The sequence below is a fragment of the Callithrix jacchus genome, chromosome 2, assembly GCF_049354715.1.
Source record: "Callithrix jacchus isolate 240 chromosome 2, calJac240_pri, whole genome shotgun sequence".
NCBI lineage: Eukaryota > Metazoa > Chordata > Mammalia > Primates > Cebidae > Callithrix > Callithrix jacchus.
Window position 1 is genome coordinate 171,261,325 of NC_133503.1, and position 8,382 is coordinate 171,269,706.

Consider the following 8,382-nt stretch of genomic DNA (forward strand, 5'->3'; position numbering starts at 1 on the left):
GACGAGGTGATTTCCATCTTTCTGCTCTGCCATTCTTAGGGTTTGCTGCAGTGTCCCACTTTGTATGTAAACATGACTGTATTCAGTGGAAGAAGAGAGGGAAAGGTACATTTCCTTTTTGTATGTCCCTTTTCAGGAGTAAGGAGTCCTTCCCAAAAATGCCAGTAGATTCTCTTCATACCACATAATGCCAATGTCCATGCCTGAAATAATCACTGGCCAAAAGATGAAGCCAGTCATAGTTTACTTCCTGTGACTAGAACTCACTTTATCTGAAAGACAGAAGAACAAAATCAAGACTCTGTTACAAGGTGTTCCATGCTGAGCAGGTCTATAAGAACCTACCCCCAAAGGAAGCTGGGAGGTTGAAGATAGAGGTTGACATAGCTAGTTTCTCAGAAAGAAACATTTAATAGGAACCTAGGAGCAGAAGCCATGTCTGTGTCTCAGGTGGTGGCGAGAGGAGATGATGGATCCCTGCGCCATTACTCCCCAGGGCTGGAACTTATATATCATAGGGAATGGGTATATGTGATTCAGATCGGGTGTGTAGGACAAGTGAAGTATGATAGCATCAAGGTTGTTTTAACCTAAAGTCAGGATTTACAGTAAGTACCTGCTCTTACCCGAGAAACAATAAATATTATTTTTTTTATATTACTGGGAATTTTATTAAAAAACAAATATTATTGTTTTTTATATTACTGGGAATTTTAGAGGCCTTCCCAGGACAGGTGTTTATCAGAAGTCAACATGGCAGATTAGCATTCAAGATGGAGTTGCTTTAGCCTGCACAAAAAGGAAAAAAGAAAATAACCGTTGTTGGACCTTCAACAAATAGTGTCTGCCACAGAGATGATGCCAAGTGCTAAATGAGTAGCTCAGACATGTAGTATAACAGCAAGAGAACCCATTGGGGTATTATCTGAATAAACCCGAATAAACTTCATGAAGAGAGAATAAAATAGGAGTAACAATGACTAGGCAAGAGGAGCACATGAGAAGAACTGATGAGTAATGGAAGTAACTGGCCAACTGGGGTGGAGAGGTCTATGAAACCCTAAAGAAGACTGAGCTTAGAAGAACTGGGGACAGGGACAATGAGGTGATCTCTTCAGGTTCATTCAAAATGCTTATCCCATCTTCTCTGGAATATTTCAGAATGAGAAAGTTATCTTCCAATGTCTCAAGTAAAATTGGATTATTATTCATGATTATCAAATGCTTCTCAATTCTCCTGGGATGTTTATTTACTTATTACAGTGTGAATTTTTTGTGTCAACTTGGTTTCCTGTTGTTCGGTCAAACACCAGCCTAGATGTTGCTGTAAAGGTATTCTTTTGGATGTGATTAATATTTAAATCAATAGACTTTGAATGAATTATATTACTCAGCATAATGTAGATGAGCCTTATCCGATCAGCTGAAGGCCTTAAAAGAAAAGACTGAGGGACCTAGGAAGAGGAAGCAGTTCCGCCTCCTGACTGCCTTTAAACTCAAGACTGCAACATTGATTCTTGGAATTTCCAGCCTACAGGCCTGCCCTGTGAGTTTCAGACTTGCCAGCTCTCATAATCACATTAGGCAATTCCTGAAAATCAGTCTCCCATTTTGAGGAATTTGCTTGGATCTTTGAAGATCTTGCTGTAGCCAAGCAAGGTCTTCAAGAAAACCCTTGTCTTGCCTTAATTATGTGAATCCAGTTTGCCTCGTTAAATGACTAGGAGGCTAGTATGGCATAGACCGTCTGGGAAATTGGGTTCTGGAGTGTCAGAGCTGCCTTTGCTTCAGGCTTCTTCATGATCTGAATCAAGCTTGTTTGACCTCCACCTACAGAAGTCAACTTTGGTTTCTCAAAGAGCAAAATAGGTCTGGGCAGGCTAGCCCTGGGGAAGGTCACTGTGTCCTAAGGCTGGGGGAACCCAGGGAAGACGGTGTTATCTGGATTTGGAAGCTGGGAGAAGGGACTCTGCAGGGCTGGGACTCAGGCTTCTGAGGACAGGGCACTGCCCAACTAAAACTGATACCTTTGCCAGGGTACAATGAGGCAAATTCTGGGACATAGAAAGAAGCTGACTTGGAACCAGCTGCAGCCATCAGTATCCAATACACAGTAAGCAGGTCATCTTAATGAGAAAGACTCAAAAGACTGTCTGTGAATACCCTAAATCCAATCCAAGTATACTGGATGCAAACACCAGGGAAAAAAGAAAAGCTTTTGTATAAGAATTATATTGTCCTCTGTCTGAAGTAAGAAATGACTAGGAAAAATGGAGGTGTTGTGAATAAAATTTACAAAAGGAGACCTCAGACAGACCAACCTGAGTGATGTGTTTCAAGAGCTGCCCCAGGAGCTTGAGCATCTGTTCCTTGTGACAGGAACATTCCTAGAGAAGACTTTGGTGCATCAGGTTTTACACTGTTGTATCTCAGCTCCAACTCAGCCTTCAAAACTCCGCCCTGGATGTTGGAACTCAGATTCTGCAAATTACTTTTCTCCTTTGTTAACTCATAGCAGGTGACAGAAGAGGGTCCTGGATGGCTGTAGAAGACACTGGGCCTTTTTTTTTCTTTCTTGATGTTTTTGAATCATCTGAGCGATGGCCCTTCACTCTGGTAGCTATAGTTGGTTCCAGGTCAGCTTCTTTCTATAGTCCCAGAATTATTCTCATTGTACCCTGGCAATGGTATCGGTTTTAGATTGGCAGTGCCCCCTCCTCAGAAGCCTGAGTCCCAGCCCTGCAGGTTCCTTTCTTTCAGCTTCTAAATTCAGATGACATCAACCTCTTCCCTTAGTTCCCCCAAACTTACAAGATGGTTATTTCTCTGTGTTATATAATTTCTTATATTAAATTATCTGTGTTAAAATATCTAGTGTGGTTTCCATTTTTCTGTTTGGAGCCTGATGGACACAAATGCTCAATGACACCAGCCATTAACATTATCCAACAAATTCTCTAACACACACACACACACACACACACACACACACACTCTACCATGCTTAACACCCACATCTCTGATTAGAATTTGGCTTCTCACATAGATTTGCCTACCAAGAGAATTTGTTTTTCGGCAAACATCTCTAATACATGTAGCCAACTTGATAGTTATATTTTTCATTATAAATGCACACATTAGGTTGCTAGTTTTTGTACATGAGTCTCTAAAAGCCTTATTCTGGTGATGGAGATAGATCCATTCCTGGGACACTGGCAGTGAGTTTCTTGCACCTGTCTAATGACCCAAAACATGTAATTGCACCAAAATTAGAATATCCTGACCAGCTGACCATCTTCCTCTTGTATTCCTTTATTCCTGATTTTGCCCTGTATTAGTGGAAAGCATGAACCCAGTTTTCTTCAAATGGCAGGACCTAATGTCTAGAGGCAATGTCCCCTTTCTGAACAAACTGATTCTTTTTTAAAGTTCTTCTTCAAATAGAATTTCTCTGAGCACCTGCAAAAGCCCTTAACCTGAAGACATAAACAACCAATATAGCTAAACTACCTCATCTCAAGGAGTATATGAATTTTATTGATATATTAATAAAGCTCTAACTGGTTTAAATCAAAGAGACTAGGTCTTGACTTCAGAATCTCAGAATTCACTGTGCTTAGTACAGGGAATATTTTTCATTGGGAAGAGGCAGGAGAGAGGTGGGTCACATTTCCACTGCTCCCAAAAATCAGGCAAACAGTTGCCTCCTTTAAGTTGGCACTGATACAAAGACACGTTCAGTCCAACACAGTTCTTGACTGTCCCTTGGCCAGACCATAACTGATCTCCTTTTGGCTCAGGCCACAGTGAAGCACCATTGGGGAGGCCATGGGGCACCTACACATCTTACAACAGCCTCCTTGTAAAACTAAACAAATATTTGCCTCTGCCTGAAAAGCTGAGTCACGGAACTAGGTTTTACATGTATATTTATATGCATCTGCACCTCTGCTGCTCACATTAGTGGCTGTGGCAACATCCTAACTGGGCCCTTGGGCCCATGGCAGGCAGGATGCAGTGACAGTCCCTGTGTATCCAGGATCCTGATGTCCTCAGGTATCCTTTGTGAAGTTTCACAACCAGAGACAACTGTGCAGAACTGGGACTTCATCACCTCCAGGGAGGTTGCCTGGGGTAGGTTCTAGATGTTTTTAATATTCAACCCATAGGTAAATAATTATGCCCGATTTCTATTCACATCTTTGAAAACTAGATATAAGGAACATCCTGGAGCACGTATAAAATGATAACCAAGTAAGATTTAATAATGAACCAATGTTTAAAATGCATTAATGAGAAAATACTGGAGGGAAGTAAAAGAAGCCTATATTGAACGATGAGGGACTCTTCTCTGTGGTCCAGTTTTCTACCTACTACCCATGAACTTGAGCAATTTACGAAATCTTTTCAGACTACCATCTCTGCGTGTAAAAGATAGTATATGCAGAGACTAAAGATAGTAAGTACATGCACAGACTCTAGACCACTACTGGGTCTGGAGTGCTTTTGTCGTTGTTTTTAAAAGTTTTCATACATGTTCTCTGTATTTGTTTGCCATAGCAAAATGCTACAAATGAGGTGACCTAAACAGAAATTTGTTGTGTCACAGTTTTGAAGTCTCAAAGTCTGAGATCAAGTTGTTAGCAGGGATAGATAGTTCCTCCTAAGGGTTGTGAGAGAATGATCTGTTCCATGTCTCTCTGTTGGGTACCAGCCCCAACCCTGTTCCTGGGTGCTCCGAGCCCCAGTGGTAACAAGGGATTAAGAAAGGACAAAAAGATAAAGACACAGAAATAGAGTTCAAAAAGTGAGTCCGGGGAACCAACGTAAAGTGCGAGGACCATGCTGGCCCCGGGTTCTGGTTTCCACAGGTTTTTATTAGGTGCACACACTTGCTAATTGAGTGGGCATTATGGGGGAGGCCTTGAAACTATCAGGGGAGGCCTTGAAACTATTATGGGACAAAAGAGCCAGTGGGAGAAACGTGCATCATTAGAATACAATGAAAGAGGTGGTTCTTCTAAGAGAGGCGAATCTAGTACACCAAGTTTTACCACTGATCATTATCAGTATGCAGCTGCACCCGAACACAGCCGGGAGGGAGCCACCAGGTCTGACCACACACAATGCATCAAGGGGCTTTTATCTCCCAAGCACTGTGGACAGAGGGCAACCGAGATTACCCCATATTCTGAGAACCTAGGCAGAGCAGGGTGTGTTCCACTATCTCTGCCTGCAAGGCCTTCCTGCCTTATCAGCTCCTGTCTGCACAGACCCTCCCAGATCTTGTGAGCAGAGGTCACTGACCTTTCCTGGGTGTCTACACAAGCCCTCTTTACGAGACCCCTGTGCAGACTCCATGTTGGAAAGGATTTTGTGGGACCGAGGCAGTGTTTTCCTGCCTTGCAACCACACCGCAGATGTGCCACGGTTAATGGGGCGCTCTCAGATGGTCTCACTTTAGGTTTCCCATTATCGATTTTGCTGTTCTCTTTTGTGCTTTGCTTTTCATTCACTATTGTTTATTTCAGCGTATAAACTTCAGTGTACCGCAAACTTTATAAGCTAATAAGCAAATCAAACATGTTTGTTTAATCAGCAATAGTAGAGACAGCATATGTCTGTCCCTGGCCATCTGGGCCCACACCTCTCACCTACCTTCTGGTGGTTTGCTGTCAATTTTTGGTATTTCTTGGCTTGTAAATGCATTACCCTCACCCCCACTTTCATTTTCACAGGGTGTGCTTCCTGTGTGCATTCTGCTTCTGTGTGTCAGTTTTCCCTTTGTATAAGGACAAGTCATGTTGGGTCAGGGCTCACCCTAATGACCTCATCTTAAGTCGTATAAAGACCTGTTAAAAAGTAAACGGAGGCACAATATCGTTTGAAAGATGAGCAAACAGCAATTCATGACTCAGGCAACTTTAAACCAGAAGAGGTTCAGGAGCTCCACCAGGGGAACACAAGGGATGGGGAGGTTTTATAGGATAAACACAGATGTAAAGCAAAGAAAATAGTTGATTGGTTACAGTTGTACAGTTGCCTTATTTGGTCTATCCCGTTGGAAAGCTTCTAAGTCATTGAACTTATGTACTGTGTTTATTTAATATAGGCATTTACAAAAAGTTGCTGAAGTTAAGTTTTGCCTCTGTGTGCAAACCAAGTAAGTAAGGTTAAGGTCACTTATGAGACCTAATTGGCTGTGTCCGCAAAGGGATTCTTCAGGCCTGGTCTCTATTTTCATTTACTTTAACAATCCCTATTTTTAAATAGGTCATACTTACCAGTACTAGGGGTTAGGACTTAAATTTCTTTTGGGGGGACACAACCCAACCCATAACACTTTCTCACCCCAACTCTTGAGGAGCAGCTCTCAGACTGACCTCCTTCTCTGTGCCATTGGCCCATTATTGATCTCTCCCAAGAAATCAATAACGGGTCAATGGCAGAGAGAAGGCGGGATCCTGCTCTGCAGATTCCTCTCTGTAGGAAGGCAGCAGAGCTCACTCTGGAAAGACAGAAGAGTTCAATTCTTTCCAGCTGCATAACGCAAGACAAGTCACTTTATCTCAGCAGCTTTTATTTCCTCATCTGTAAGATGGGATCATAGGTTTGCTGACAGAAGTCAGTGAGATAAAGCAAAGAAGTACTTGGCTAGGACGTGGTAAGTGTTTATCAAATTATGGATGTTATTATTTATTCCTTTTGAGTCAAGGAGAGGATGGGTCAGTGATTCCTAACCCTGAATGCACCTTAGAATCATCTGAGGGAACTTTTTAAAAACTGCCCAGGCTCCATACAGATTCTGACTCAATTGGTCCAGGATGGAATCCAGGCACTAATATTTTTAGAAGCTCCCTGGTTTAACATGCAGCCAGGGTTGAGAACTGCTAGAATAGATGACAGGATTGAAAACACGAATGGAAAGTCTCAATACGGTGGGAAGTCAGAGTCTGATTTATAGTTACTTAACAAGATAGCCTATGTCGTGGGGGATGCATGATGGCGAGAGCCAGAGACAGCTCTTGGAAAACTTGTGAATTAGGTGACCTAGTTTTCAGAGCCACTGCTTGCTTTGTGGTTTCCCTGTGACATTTTCTCCGGGCCTCCCTGATGAGGAAACATCCCTCACTGACATAGTGCTCTGGGTTCTCCTTCCCACAGCAAAACCCCATCCACTTGCTCGCCCTCCAAACCCAGGTCCATCCTCGCCCCAGCTCCAGCTCCAGGGTTGGGAAGAAAATCCTCAGTTACTAAGAATAACAGTTTGACACGCTTCCCTTCCCAGGGACATCTGCCTTTTAACGGTGGACATGACAGAACTCAAGAATCCTCCAGTGAGCAAGGTCTGGATGCTCAAGAGTAGACATGTAGCATGGAGATGGCTGAGTTTTTCATGCCTTACTAGGTGGGAACTGATTGCTTAGACAGAACATGCCTCCGAAGGCCCCTGCACTGTGGCCTGGAGAGCTTTTAGTTCACAGAGTAACTCTCTCCTTCCGTCCCCAGCACCAAACCCTTTTCATGTGTAAATGTGGACTCTGGAAGTGGCTGTTCTGGCAGCTGCAGGAGGGGCCAGGCTAGCTTTTGCCAGTTCTGGGCACTTCTAGAGATGGCTCTTGGTTCTCAGGCCCTTGGCTGAGTGACGGGGGCAGCTGTCAGCAGCTCCCTCTTCTCTCCTCTTTCTGCAGCTGCTCTGACTTTTCATCAGCAGGCTGAGCTTCTCCAAGCCTCAGTTTCTCACAGTGCCTCCTCATCCACTTCTCATCAGACCCTTGCCACCCGTGTTCTTCACAGTCCTGAGTCTCTTTAGTCCTCACGAGAGAAGGCCAGTGACTTTTTCTTAAGTGAGTGAACGAGTAATATAAATAAAATTGTATATAAATAGAAGCAATTTTTAATGACAAAACTGTTTAAATTCTCTTAATTTATTACCCTGAAGAGATTAGGAATGTCCATTTGCTTTTTGGCTGAATTAGTAAAAGTATAGTAACTAAAGCAAAGAACATGAGACTCCTCTTGATCTAGACATGCTGTGTTTGAAATAATGCATTTGGTGCTTTCCACTTCTTCCTATTTATTTATTTATTTATTTAGTAGAGAGAGGGTCTTGCCCAGGCTGGTCTCGAATTCCTGGGCTCAAGGGATCTTCCCGCCTTGGCCTTTCAAGTGCTCATTATAGGCATGAACCATTGTGCTCGACCCCATTTCTATTTTAATCAAGAATATGTCAAATGAAAGAGTAGCCAGAGATAGATAGCCTTCTTTTACAGCAGGGTGTTGTATCTTAATCTAACAGTAGCTGACTTGGTTAACTTTGATTTAATATTGGCTTTTGGGAAGCCAGGGGAAAAAGAAGTAAAGCTGAAGATGGTGAAATAT